This window comes from Osmia lignaria, chromosome 16 (assembly GCF_051020975.1).
Source record: "Osmia lignaria lignaria isolate PbOS001 chromosome 16, iyOsmLign1, whole genome shotgun sequence".
Lineage (NCBI taxonomy): Eukaryota > Metazoa > Arthropoda > Insecta > Hymenoptera > Megachilidae > Osmia > Osmia lignaria.
The window spans coordinates 7,235,073-7,250,719 of record NC_135047.1 but is presented as its reverse complement, the minus strand read 5'-3'; the positions used below and the strand labels follow the sequence as shown (position 1 = coordinate 7,250,719).

The following is a 15,647-nucleotide window of genomic DNA, read 5'->3' as shown; positions in this document are numbered from 1 at the left end:
CAAGATAAAATTCCAAGTCATCGATTCGATAAAATATGCGATCATCAAAATTTCATAAAATAAATTAGATTATCATACCAACGAGACGAGACAGTAAATGCTCGAAACAGGCCCAGCTCACAGTACACAAACCTCGACCGACACGGTTGAAGAACTGGAAACAACTGAGCTGCGGCCCTGCGTCGAGCGCGTGAATTTGTAAACATATCATGATTCGTCTCGTTGGACGGATTATAGTTTGGTTTTGTAAGTGACAGTAATTGAAATGAGCTGGGTTTGTTATTTGGGATTTGTTTTAACAAAGTTGCATACGAATATCCTCTAAATTACATTGTTTAACCAAGAATTTCATTTCCTCGTTTAACAATTCAAAAACAAAAAGATAATAATATATGATTAACCATGTGAAGCATGTAACAGCGCAGACACGTTCTCTGAAAGCTCGAAATAATGGAAATTATATGTAGCTATTAAATAATTCATCACAATTATGCATTTTAATTCAATCGACGTGAAGCGTGCTCGAAAAAGGTATGATTGATTTACGCGATAGCGTGTATGAAATTGAAAAGTTACGATCGATCCAAATTACACTGAAACGTTTCTACTTGATGCAAGTGCGAACGTGATGAAAGGTGTATTGCTTAAACACACCAAACCGTCGCATAAACGTGACCTGATTAACAAGCAATTCGACGTCGTCGTAGGCCATGCATATCTGGATGAACATACCGAGGTTTGAGGCCTATTCAACTCGATCTCTGTACACGTGCACAAGCGTTCACCAGTTAGATGCATTGTGCAATTAAATCGTGGCAATTCCCACGGAATATGCACTTTGCTTAAACGATAACAGATTAAGTGTATTCTTTAGCTATTCCGAATTAAAATCAGCGTTGACCACTGCACGTATCCATAGATGCAAAAGAAATTTCTCTGATTAAAAAGAAAAATAATTTATGATATAGCTATAAATATTTCAATTTTAAAAAATTTTGCAAAATTCTAATTTATCCCCTGAATTTTTGTGATTTACGCAAGGAGAGGTTCATTCGTACGTCGATTCGAGGAGGAGTCGATATCGTATCACATTTAAAAGTGTAGAATCGATACGTGTATGCACGCGTGGGCGTCGCGTTGGTTCTCCGATTCCTTTTTACGAGGCGACCGCAGGGATATCATCTGAAGCTATCGATCATCGATACCAGATTCAGTTATCCTATTGTGTTTCCTACGAGCCGCGAGTGTGTCTTACACGCCGTGGAGATTATTCAGCCGCTTTCTCAATGGAACGGATGGAATGCGGCGTGATTAATCAAAGACCAGCCTCGAAACGTATCGGTTTAATTAATGTGCTCACGAGTCCTACGTACCCGGCTGCAAACACCGTGGTTACGAACTTACGATCTTACAACGGAAAAAACCGATTGATTGTTTAAACAATGCGTGTACCGTTCACTGTTCAACGATCACGGGTTATTTTAGCCCGATACACTTTCGAATCGTGCTTAACATTCCTTTCGGTGGGGAATTGTAATTTGATTAAAGAGTGCAAGTTAATGCACCCGTGCATCCCAGTTGAAAGTTGATTTTCGGATTTCGAGTTCGAAATTTCGCTTCCGGCTCTGCCTTCACAAAAGGCGCGAATGTAAAGCTTGATCTTAATCGTGAGACGTGGTCACTCGTCATCGAAACGACGATGTTGACCTTAATTCGGCCGGTAATCCTTCCACGAGTCCGTTCAAACGCGGCTGGACATAAATCGTTGCTGGAAAACCGTGCGGTGGCTGAGCTCTGGTTCTCCGTCTAAGCGCGTAACTTCTAAGATGATAAATACCGTATGATAAATTTTCATCTCGCGTGATTCACACGCACACGAACGTGTGCAGGCCTGGTTAGGTGGCCGGGGCAAGGCGGTTCATCAGCACGGACGTGAATACACCGTGTTTAAGGTACTTTCTCACTCCACCAATTACATTCTTGCTCGTATTTCGTGGCGAGCCAGCTGCTATTAGGCTGTATTTAATCGAATTAGCGAATATGAATTAACGACTCAGGCTATTCTAATTTTATAGTAACACGATTAAATCGCTAGAAGGATTGATCTATCACTGCTCGACTCTTGAAGCAATCAACTTCAATACGATCACGCGTAAAACGCTCAGTTTTCGTCCAATCTCGATCCTAATTCGATTTTAGCTGGCCGATCGTAAAAGTCCTAGCGCCCCGTAAAGTCAGATTGCCAATTTACTTGCGTGGCCGCATTTTCACTTATATCCGATAAGTATATTTCAGCCTCTCCTGGCCTGTGCTACCGTTCAACACACGGTTGATCGCGACAATCAAGGAAGCCTTTAACTAAATGAAACGGTTATTGGTCGGTGGAAGGCGGTTTTATTACGAATAACGGACCGATTTATTAAACGAAACGCCATTACCGTCTGGATGGTTACTCTCCGTGCCATCCTGTCAAACGGGATCAAACTAGCTGTATCCTGCTATCCGAAGCGGAGAAGACTTAAGTAGATTATTCTACCTGTAACGCGGTGCTCTTAATTATTTGTCTGAAGAGAGGTACAGGATTAAAAGTATAGGAATTTAATCCTGTTAACGACGTCGAATGATTTACTTCTCGATTTTGTCTCCTTTTATTGCCAGTAAACGATCTAATTTCACGTAGCTGGAGTTACCCGTGCTAAACAAAGAAATGGTAATTAAATTTGCATTTATTATTCACCGTTGCATGTCTGAACGTATCAAAAAAAAAGATAAAACATATTTATATTCGTATCGAGAAGAATAATTAAGATTAACTATTACCGACGAAAGCTTTACGTGTCTGCTACGAAGGTTGCCAACGCTATGAATTTAATATAAATCGAAGGAGTGGAATAAAAAGAACTGAAATTAAACTGGTTATAAAAGGTTACAAATAGATTCGATAGAAATAATTGCTGAAAAAAAGGGACGAAAAAAGAACGTCGATCAACCCCGTTGCAGGGTAACAGAATAGGCGCAACGTGACGAATACGTCGTTAGGATTTCAACGAAACAACGTTTATTTGCCGTGACGTTGAAAAACGATCGACCATCTCTCGTCTTTAATTGCTTATCGGGGCCAAATTGAATGTACAATTCGATCTTCTCTCGCGTTGCGGTGATATAAAAGCGGACTTCCTCCGGACCGCCCATAAATCAAGCGTAATAATCCCCGAAAATCGAAAGCTAGCAGAAAGCGACGCATAAATTCCAGCTTTTACGTTTTATCGTGGGATAGTTTATCAACCTCGACTTAAAACTTCTTCCTGTTACTTTGCATCGTTAATCCACGATTCTTTATCGTCGTTCCGTTAACCGAGATACCAAACTGACACCGATGACGATCCGAACTCCGAACAAATCGAACTGGATTTCTGAACGATTCTAAATAAAAGATAAGTCATTTTATAAACTTGCCGTTTTCATCTTGAAATTTTGATCCGTATCAGGGATCTTCATCGTTCAGACGGTTAGTAATTAGCAAAGAAATATTTCGATTTCAACAGAGTGCCATGACCGATCTGTTCCAAAGGGTTATGCTAATGAGAGCCGATCGTTCGTGAGAGTAACGTCTAAGTGATACCAGCGAATCTTTTCCCTACGTAATTACAAGCTCGAGTCCACGTAGGAACCCGATCTACGCTCGCTGGACCGAGACCATCGTCTGATCTTAATCCTATCAGTTACGCGGTATTGCGAGACACCGAAGACCTTCTCCGAGAAGCTATACGACTGTTCGATCCAAGCATTAGACAGAGATTTCCTCTTTCTTTTCGAACGAACTTTTAAGTCTTATTTACAATCCTTTTTTGGTATCTTTTATTTTTAAACAGCATCTGCAGTAGTTGTTCATCTGCTCCTTTTTTTAGTCTGTTAAAGCTAATTACATATTTCGAATTTTTTCTGAGATATTCCATTAAGATATGGGTGATTCAAGAACACCTGGGGAAGGGTTAAAAGCGTTCACCCACGCCAGGGCTTAAAAACAACATTATAAGCAGATTTGGATACAAACTGATCATTGGCTGCAATTATTCCGCTCTCTAATCGTATAGGAGCCTTTCGACGACCGGCAAAAAGCGAGCAAGAAAAGGTAACCGAATGCGACCAGCCATTTCCATAAATTCCCCAAAATAATATCGCGAGGATTTCACGGAACGCGGTGGAATGATACGCACTTAAAGGTTTCTGCGGTTTAATCCCATCGGTTACCCTTCGGTATGCAAAATCTAAGCTCCCACGGAGCTGGTAGATAGGGGAACGAGGCGAAGGCTGGGGTGGAAGTAAAAGCGGGCGCGGGCGCGGGCACACGCATCGGTTCTCAATCCATTTATACCGGGCAACTCTTATCCCGGATTAATCGGTCGTTCGCGACAGTCCGGCAGGCCAGGTAAGACAAGCTTAATGCATCCGAGATGCATCGGGTCTCTGGCTGCAACAACGTGTCGTCCGGTTGCAGTTTCACTTTTATTCGAGCCGCCATTAGCCGGACCCTCTTACCCGTTCCCGCGGGATGAATTAAAGCGTGAAGGCCAAAAGGGATTATCTCAAAACGATAAAACATTGGCGAAAAATATTGCTACGCGGTCTTGACGCGGCCATTAAGTATCATCGATTCGAGAGGTCTTTGGCGCGCGAATAAACGAGAAGAAGAAGTGACAAACTCGATATGCTAACCCTTTCGTTACCATAGTCACCCACCGCGAAGCGGAATTCTTTTTTCAATTATCTCGACAACTGCTCGAATAAGTTTAGCGAAAACAATAGAGATATATCATTCTAAAATTAAAATCATAAACGATCCGCGTCCCGAACAAGTTCCTCGGCAAGTTTGTAGCATTCCCGACCAGTCTCTCTCTTTGCATCGAAGATTCTTTTTAATTGGGCTCAATCGGACATGAAAAACCACAGCGGCGAGGCCGGGATCGCGATCCAGCCTCGCGATAAAGAGTTGATCGAAAATCTTGCTGCGCGTGATCAACGCGCCTATTAACCCGTCCTCGGCGATTGTTTGTTTTCAGGGTGGTCGTAAATAGTTTCACTTATCCGCGTCCTCGCGACAGTGCGGCAACCTGCTAGCTGGTAACGAGGCTACCTCGGTGTCCTTTAATTTGCTACAAAGTGCTGTCCAAACGTTTGGCATTCGTCATTTGTAAGGAAACGCGGTTGGTACACGCCTTATCTTGAATTTCTAGTCCTACCTTCGATCGTTACGAATCACTAATTACGCTTTGCATACTTTCCATATCAAAATAAAATAAAATTCTAAATGATTCAAAGATCATAAATCGTAAATCGTTAATAGGGTATGGAATGTCGACCAATAAACGATACGGATCAGTAGAAATGAAATAGTGTCGATGAAATGATTCCACCGTAATTTCATCGATAATTGCAACAAAAGATAGGGGCCGCGAGCAACAGAAGATAAACCAGTTAACATCTCTCAGAAAATTAACTCGACTAGTTTATTTTACTCGAGCTGTTATCCGCTCGCGGATTGGATTAACAAAGGAACAGCCTTGTTCGAAGATTATACGCCGCTTGTGCGAGACAATTCGCGGCCGGAAGTCGTACGTTAATTCAACCAGGGGAAAAAGACAAGGGCTGGAGGGAAAGAGAGGGAGCGAAGAAGTGGATGAAAAAAAGAAAGAAGGAAGAAGCCAGCAGCAACGAGGATAGGGACGTTGTGCTGTGGCGAAACATGGCAAAGAGAAAAGCCGCTTATACGCGAGCTTGGAGGAGTTTTTCAGCTCCGTACCAGAATATACGATCAAGAATATAATGTAACGTTGTAAGCGCTACAATTCCGTTGAATACTTCACCGTTCTTTCGTCTTTACTCTTATACGATCCCCTTCCTCTGTTTCAGCTTGCAATTTGCGGTGGACCATGCATGGCTAAGAAACTACGCTTTTTTCGCCTCTCGATTTTGCAAGGACAATCCGATGAAGAGTAATGCATATAAATTAATTTTAAATAACTTAGAAATATTGACTGTACTTAAGAATAAAATATTTGATCCTCAATGTGTGAAGATAATCAAGTGTGTACATTACTTTCCAAACCCTTGTTACACATTTACGAGATTTTATCCTCGCGTAAATACCTCAGGCTCAATGTTCACCCTCGACTACCAGGGGGTGGCTTTGTCCCGTTTTAAACCCACTCGGGAATCCGTCCGTTTCCAAGTCAGACACCGGTCCCTTTCGGATTCCCGGGAAAGCGCGGTTTCCCAAGAATTCGTCGAGCAGCCGCGTTAATGCGATGTTTAAAATAAGAACGATTAAGCGTACTCGCGTTGTTCCATCCTGTCACTCTACGAAAGGAAGGACCCTTTCTCTGCTCGCATAACGTTGCCCCTTAGGTAGCTTACGTTATCCGATACTCGAGAGTCGGGCAACACAATCTCCTCGAGACGCGGTAATCTTATTAAATAGGGCCTTCCTTTGTTTTACGACCTTTTTGCACAGGCTTTAAGGCCTTAAGCCTGACGCCTTCGCCTCGTGTCGACCGTACGCCACCAGGATACGCGTCGCCGTGTATATACTTGCGTTTTACCCCATGGGATCAGCCTGGGAAAATCCCGTTTTACCGATATTGAACGTGCTACAACCCCGTGCACGGGGAACGGTCAATTATTTACGGCCAGTGATTGAATTTTTTTCTCCTCGAAAAATCTCTCGCCGTCCCTTTCGAGCCGTCGCCCTGCGACGCTCTTACGACCAGAAGGTGTCGTATTTTTTTTTCCCCCGTCGCGTCGAGTTTAATCCTTTGCCAGGATCTCGCGAAATGGCCGATTCTGAAACGGCCAAGAGCATTGTAAAGGGTGAAATTTACACACTCGCTGATAGCGGAATTCACGGTTTTTTTTTTATGGGAAACTAGATTGCGCCGAATGGCCGGGATATTTATGGAGGCTTATTATGCGCGCCGGATATTTGTTACTTTACTCTTTCTGTTTTTAATACATGGGAGATACAATTGAACGTTATCAGAGACAGTTTTAACGCAGTATAAATCCTCCAAATGAATGTAAGATACGTCGAATGGTATTTTACCAATTAAATTGCACGGATTATTAAAAGTTCAATCTAAGTATCAGCGACGTGACTGGAGCGGCGAGCTCCTCCTACGCCATTAATTTATCGCGAAGAGAAACACGCTTACACGAAGCAGAGATAAGTCCGAGCAAGGAACACCGTGTTCGCGAATCCTTACACTGAACAAGAGTTTTCTGTCGTCGCCTAAGCGAATTAATCGCGAAGCTAATCAAGCTTCCTCGTTGCAACCAGCAATTCCGTTCGCCGTCCCGTGTAACATCGCTCGATACTCCACTTAGCCGATGTACGTGGCAACTGACGATTAAAAATCGCTGGCCGTGATTGATTTTAATTGGCGGTACAGTCATGAATCGCGCTGCTCGCAGCACCTTAATATCGCCACGGTGTAACGAAGATGGAGCTCCTTCTTACACGCTCTCGAATCGTTCTTATTTTCTACTAACACGATCTCCTGACCAGTTGGCGCGTAGCTTTTTAATATTTTCCCCCTTTTTTTATCAAACCACTTGGCAGTACCGATTCGAACGTCTCTCTTGTATTTCCACGGTGGCTGGAGCCTGGTATCGGTCGAACGATCCGCTCGCGAGCGATTTATCATCGGCGTTACGGAATCCGCGCTTAGAGGCCGACCAGTTTATGGAAAGTGATAAATTAGCGAAGGCGAAAATGATACGTCTCGGGCGTATCTTCAGTCCGGGGCCCGTAATAAGATTAAAAGTCGAGATACGGGTAGGCCTGGCTCGGTCCAATGATGCGTCGTCGTTGCATCGTTGTGTGCACCCTCGTTCGATTCGCGATCGTGTGCGTGGCTGCGCACGAGAGTGCATCGTCCAGCGAGCGAACAGCAGCGTCGTATTCTCGGATTAAAGCGCGTATAGTTTGATGTAAATTTAAGGTAGCTCACGGGAGGGATCCTTGTCTTTTTTCGGCAGAAACATCGCGACACGGTATATGACTTAAATCAGATTTAAGCCTGCCGTTGTAGGTGCGTCCTGGCCACGGTTCCCTCGCTTCTTCTTCTTTCTCTTCATCTTTTTTTCCGCTTTCTTTAAACGACGAACCAGCTCCTCGTCGAACAGGAGCCCGGTTTTTGAGCTTAATTTTTAGCGATTGCTCGGAGAACCATCAACCGGCTGGAGGACATCGTTGTTTTGATTTCTCCGCTTTCAAGCGACGAGCCACGTGCACCAAGTAAAACAACGACGACAAGAATGACATTTCGCTTTGGTTTAAGCTGGAACGTTTACTAGTTTCACGGAGACGATAAAAAGGGCGTGCAACGGGAGCACGGAAGAATGTACCGTGTCCTAGAAACTCCTCGACGATACGTTTATAATCAGGATACTGCGACGGGGTCGCGTTTTCACGCACCGCGAAACGGCCGCCGCGATTTCCTAATTACCGTCTCTAAAAAGCTCGAATTAATTAAACCAGCCAAAACTCCGGCCGCCGCGAATTTTCCCGGTGCCAGATACAATTTCGCGTGTCCGCGGAGAGAGCCCAAGTTTAATTAAACTAAACACGAGAAAAAATAAGGGGGAAAGGAGAGGAGAAAAGGAATAAATCAGGGAAAATGTGGTACGCGAATGTGTACCGATAACTAATGAATCGTGCGAAAGGTGAAATTCAAAGAATGCGAGATTTTAATGAGCAACGTTTCACGAGAATCTGGACACCATTAATGTCTAATTAGATCAGCAGCATTGGGTCACCGTTAAATTGATACTGGGTCTTAAACGGTACAGGAGCACGGGAAAATATCGCGAGGAATTTGTCGACGATGCGCGATTTTGTGCGACGTATACCAGGACAATGTTGCCCCAGCGTGATCGTAACACGGCCACGGTAATCCTCCGATCTTCCACGAGACGATGGATAGGTGGACAGGGTAGGGACAAACTGCCCATGAAACCAGCTTACGCGAGGCTACTCTGCTCGGACGTTTTGATAGGCGTGTAAATAACGGCCGGAAGAATATTTCTACAAACAATCGTGCATCAACCGTGTCGTGGCTTAAGCCTCGGCCTCCGGATGAAATCCCGGTTAAACTCTACTAAGTCGTAGGTAAGGGCCGACATTCGGATATGACATCGGCGTGATTACGCGTTGCTAATGCACGGGACAGTCGGTAATCTATGGTAATACATGTCACTTTTACACAATGGCTATAAATTACTAAAGTTACCATCCAAGGTATCGTATCATTCGAATCGCGTCTTGCTAACGTAATGCGTGTTACATTAGTCGGCAAACGTAATCGCGTTTTCACGCGACCGATTTCGAGCGCCGAGCAACGAGCGGAGGCTAATTACGTCCGAAAGCTTATCGCGAACGAGGACTTGCGATTCGACGAAACGGTAAAACAATCATCCGCCGGTGATTACGCGCAATTATTGCCGTAATTGCCGACGGGAACGAGTACGGAACGCGGAATACTGTACGACCGAGGGAATTTTAGGAACTGGCATTACATAAAAAGAACGAACGTAACCCAGGAATATCTTTCTTCGTTAAATTAAAGATCGTCGGTTACCGAGACATTCAGGGTTAATTGATAACCTTCGGGCAAAATAAAAATACCTTAATTACGTAAATGATTAATCAGTAATATGATCAAACGTGTTATTCATTCAAGGAACACATCTATTTTTGTGATATCATTAAGTCGTCTAAAATAGCATTCTACGAATTGTCGTCGCTTCAAGATAAAATATTAATTAAGCTCTGCATCAATATTACAATTGAACAGACAACTGTTCAGAGAATAAACTCAATGAAAAATTGAAATATTGCATACTTTTTGATATCAGCAGGTTCATTCGTTCACATGTCCGTTTATTTGTTTCGTGCCGACTGATATATAATGGAGTGTACAGCGGCGGTCGTTCTGATAAAGCGTGGGCACGCCACGAGAAAATGACCATAACGGAAGACACGAATTACATGATGTAAACGCGCCACCTACGGCGAGATGGGGCCGGATTGAATTTAATACTAATTAAAAGTAATAAATCGGCGGACGAATGATTTCTGCACGGCGAGCAGTCGGTCCTATTCCCGTCGTTGGCCCGGGGCTTCAGGCCCGGCAGTTTCTGCCGAATTAAGTCGGACAGTATCTTTTTCTGACTTCGCCACGAGGAGAAATGCAATTAAAGCGAGATCAGAGAAGAGGGACGCGTCCCTCTCGTCCGCTGTACGCTCTCGCTGCGTTTTGACTTATGGGTCGTCGGATGAAAGAGAAGAAAAAAAAAAAAAAGGAAAAATTGGCCGCGTCCTGGAACGCGGGCTTTTAATATCGTTCAGCTCGCCGTTGTTGTATATTTACAGACTCTTATTAAGTCACTGGCACCGGTACCACTCTACCCTCCTCGTAACTCGCATTCTACGCTTCCTGCGACATCGATGGACCCTGTTCAGCCCCGGGAGATACGCGAAATTCCACGTACCAAGATAAGATTCGGGAATTTAAAGAAACAACCCGGATAACATTATAGAATTTTAAGTTAACAAGGTTGCAGATCTTTGCAAGCTTCTTACATTTTGAAACTTTTCACGTTACGTTAAAAAAAAGCATCGTTAACGCTATTAAGATGTTATAAAATCACGAGTCGAATCGTTTCATCGAGGGCCAACTAATTGCTCGCCACTTCGGAAACGTCATTAAACGTCGTCCCAATGGTAGAATCTCGTAAAATTTTGTCCATTCAGTGGATCGTTTGTCTGATCGTGAGGCAGTTAACATTCAGACACGATGTTTGTACTTTTTTATTGGTGTTATTATCGATTGAATCGGCGACAATGCGGTAAATTCGATTGGATTTTATTGGGTGCGTAACGCGCACTCGTGAACGAAGGGAGAGATCGTTACGTTTTGACGTTTACGAGAAAGGGTTACAATGGACAGAAAGCGTTAATCCAACGGGCCCGTTGGGCACCGATGGGGCCTCCTCCGAAGAAACGAATGGGGCGCCTATGGCGATATTTATTTAACTGCCGCACTAAGTTGGCGCCCCGTGGCGATGTATTTCGAAGACGCGATTCTGCCATAATTACAGTAAAAAGCGATCTTTAATTTCGCGAACGGCGAAAGTGACTTGTAGGTGGGGACAGCGAGGGCAACAGGATCTTCCTCGAGCCGACTTCTTTCCGGGGGGGATTCATAATTTGAATTCACTCCTTCAAACTCGTCCCTCCACTGTACCGTCCCGTTAAATTTCGTGAAAGCTTGCTTGAATCTTTGCTACAATGTTCCAAACAGTTGGAGGTATTCGAGAAGGAAAAGAATAATCTTCTTTAAATTACAATTTTACTTCTATTTAAAATTTGGAAATAAAATTTTCTCGTTTCACCGTCTGATTACTTGCCTGGATCGCTTTCAATACCACTTTAACCAAATCATTCTATGTCAAAGAAAAAATTTTCTTTTCTTCTTTGCTTCCCTTTTAAGTCTTCTCATTTTCTTCTTCCTCTCTCTCTCTTAGCGGACAATTCAATCTTTGAGAGTTGAAGAGGAAATTACTTAATACGAGTTAAGCCCGCGGAACGAGCGTAGAAATATTAATTATAAAGCTCGCTTTAATGTTCATTCCGTAAATTTACATAAGCAGGCTCGAGAAAATTCTTTTATTTATCGAGACCATTGTTCCCTGTGGCCTTCCATCGACGTTAACAGAGGAGAACACAATTCACGGTGTTCCCTGTGCCGTCGCGATTTCTGAAGCGGGTTCTTACGCATCCCGTTCTCTTTCTCTCTGTCTCTCCTCTCTCGTTGCCCACGCATTATAATAGCGGCACTTTAAAAGGGTAAAGGATGAATAAGGTGTGTATAGAGGCTCCTAGCACCTGCAGCCCATTATAATGAGAGGGTCTGGACGTCTACTTCTTTAAATAACACGTAATGGGCCCTAATAATTAGTCGGGGGAACATCGGCAGGGTGTGTAAAACTAATGCTGCTCGAAGGAACCGGCCAGCTAAAAATCATTTACATGGCCGGCCATTTATTCCTTTCTCTTCCTTTTAATTGCCCCGTCCCTTTCTCGCCGGTCCGTGTGATTTGATCCCACAGTTATTATTATCGGACAAATCATTCCTACGGACGATCGATCTAATCAGTCCTCGTCCTCGTTTCGCATACAATAAGCTTTGCTAATTGAACCTTGACTCGTAGTATCGCGAAGCGAAAAATACACGGAAAAGCCCGATGATGCTTTTCGCGAAGCGTAGAAATTTCAAAGCGTCCGATACCCGTGAAACGCACACGCGTTATATACACGCGGGCGCAAAAGGTGGGCACAGGTAAGGTTTTTTTCTTCGTGTTACGCCGCTAGTGGCAATACGTATCGTATGCCTGTCTTCCAGATACCTTTTTACTCGTCTTTTGCTGCAAGATCGGAGCAACAACCAGTCCTTGTGTGTCCGACGAAATTTACGACGGAGCCTCATGCACCATGCAGGCTTTATTTTAATACGGCCGGGTAGGAGATGGCTCTCGGGTAGGAGACGCCGTCCCGCTGTGCCAAAAATCTTAAATATTCATAATTAAATATGCTAATGAACGGGTGACTTCAACGGCAAAATGATTATCAAATTGTACAATGGCCGCGTAAAGTTATTGTACGGTCAGCGCGGAGGGGCTGCTTCGTGTTCACGGAATGGAATGCATAGACCCACCGGGAGGAACCGGGCCAGGGGACGTTCAAGGACCCCGATCGATCAAAAAATGTTTAAAACCGACCCGTTGAATGTTTCGAGACCAGAGAATCGAGCCGGACTGGCTGTCGATAACCGGCGTTCGCGAGACATTTTTCTGAACCGTAGTTTATTATTGGTCAAACCGAACTTTCAAACTTGCTAAACTTTCCTTGGTTCGCCTTCGATTTTGTCGAGGTACAACTACATTCGCTCATAGTTGTACGAGAGAATATAGCCGATAGGAAGCGATAATTTATTACTTATACACGTACACCTTCGTACATTAAATCTTGCCATTTGACAACGAATACATACATCGCCCGCAACAAAAGGGTTAAACAGCCGTGAAGGCGCGACGAAACGAGACACCGAAGCTCACCCCACCTGTACCAGGGGAACAAAAATCCCCGGGACACGTTCTCGCGGCACCGGGAATGTTTTCCTCTCATTATTACGAGCGGCCGTGTCGCCTGGAGTGTCGAATCGGAGATAAAGAGATTGTTTAAATGCATTACTAGTCCGGGGCCGATCGAAAGAAAGAAACGAAAGAGGCGGAAAGGTGGGACCGGCCGAGCGAGAGAAGTCCGGACAAAAGAACGAACAGGAACGAAACAGCTGGGAAGAAGAAGAGATGGAAAGAGGGCTCGGAGGAAGGTCGAGGTACCGAAGGAAAGAGAAAAAGAAGCAGAGAAGAACGAGGAGAAGATGCTCCGTAGAGAGCCTCTCGCATCGGTCGCGTGAGATAGCCGCATCATTTCTTGGCAGACAATTAATTACTGACATTATGTTTTAGAATGCTTACTTGCACTGGCTACCAACCGATCTATAGATTTGTAGCCAGCCCTGGACACGCTCTGACCTCCTCCATTGCTGCGAGCGAGTGCGAGGAAAGAGTCGCGCACAGGGTGTTCGATTAGTCCAGCTACAATTAGCAAGAGGGTGGTTATTTTTTAAGAAACAAATAAACAGTTCATTTGAAATTGTATACAAAGTGTCCCAATTTAATCTATCTAATGTTTTTCGAAAAATGTTTCAGAAAGTTTAAGAGCTAATCAGACAGATGGATCAAGATAAGCCTTCTTCTATATCAGTGCAACCTATCACCGTGGATATAATTAATGATTATTTATTATGTATATTCTATAATTACATTGATTAAAATACCGCCAGCCGTAATGACTATTACAACAGTATTCCTATATAATCCTGGTTATTCTGTATTGTTATTATTCAAAGCAATTCATGGTAATTAGCATATGTTGCATTGTACTAGGTTGATCTAATATGTCAAATATTAATCCATAATCAAATTATATAACATGTATCTAACGAAATAGTCAAAAATTTGGAAAATAAGAATGAAGGATAAATCACGAAGAATCATGTATTACCTTGAGAAATAGAGTCTTCAATCGATCGAATAAAATACCTCCCCCTTTGAATCACGATTCAACCATTCAATTTACCAATTCCTGTACCCCTAAAGACTCTATATGATCACTTTCAAGGTATCCTTCATATATGGCTAAGCAAGATTCCCGGGTGTAGTTTATCCTGACCGCGTTGCTGCGGGAGTCGCGTTGATCCCGTCATTAAGTCGAACACAGTCGTTATTTCACTTTCACCAGGGACAGAGCATAATGCCAGCGAAGAAACAATGCCCCGTAACAAGCGGCAAGACCCACGGCCGCTTAATAATCGTCAGCGTCTTTATTGATGTACCGCGGGCGGAAATTTGAAAACCGTGACGTCGGGTAATTTTTCATTCGAGCTGGCCGGATTCCTCGTCTTTCTACACCGCCATGTGGCACCTCACCGAATTGGAATTAACTACATTCGGGGCACCGCGTGTGTGTGCGCGCACGTTTGTGTGTGCATCCGTTACGTTCATTAAACGGTTTCACAATACTCGATAGATGAAAGTTGGCAGGCCCTCCTTCCTAACTATTTATCGTTCTTTCATCGTCGATCCGGCAAATAAATCTCATCAGCCCGATTATCCCGGCCGGTCGAATCGAGACCGAAAAAAAAAAAGAAAAAAAACAGCAAGCCGCTTCGTTATTTAACGAATTTCATCGAATAATCGCCGTTTCAGCGTCGCTCGAATTACTCTTTTTTGAAGTGAAAATGGTATCCTTTATAGAGAAACGAGATCGATGAGTTTAATTTTGAAAACGATTAAAAGCACCGAGTTCCGCTCATAAATTACTAATTAAATTAACATCAGAATATTTTAATCTATGATTTTTCAATAAAAGCTCAATTAATTCAGTAGCCGAGGGACGCATTCAGAATTTTTATTAATCGATGATCTTTGCCACATAAAATATTCCAATTTCGCGAGTCTATCGTCCAGCTACTTCATTTCATAGAATGCAGTTTTACTCATAGGAATCCAAGCCTCTCACGAAAGTCTGCGTGTTAAAGTTTGCAAGAATCCCCGGCGGCTGGCCCGACAATATACCTCGATACTTTTACACGCGAGAACCTGTTGTATCTTAACGTAATTTATCGTCACGCTATTAAGCATGCTCCGTGGGTCCCGGGATTCATTCGTCTTCGAATTACCTCGATTTACCTTCGAATTACCTATTCTCTCTTCCCGCTCTCTCGACAATCTTACGTGAACCGTCCAATGCAGCCAACGAGATTCATTAACTAAGAAAACTCTCGAAGACATGACTAATTTTTGGAAAATTTTCAATATTTTCCTAGTCGATGGCTTTCTTTATTTTTTACAGTGAAGCATTCTTTGTCACGATGCTCGGTGTTTTAATTTCGTGCCCGTTCATCGACACTAATCGTTACGTTCGCGAGTGTGACGAAAGTTTCACGAGGTCTCGAGCAGCATTT

At 43.5% G+C, this 15,647-nt stretch overlaps 1 protein-coding gene across 3 annotated transcripts in view; it reads right to left on the bottom strand.

Moving 5' to 3' along the window:
* Positions 1-15,647, bottom strand: part of LOC117601228 (uncharacterized) — a 177,464-nt gene that overhangs the window by 57,693 nt on the left and 104,124 nt on the right. The gene's annotated exons all lie outside the window — the stretch shown is intronic.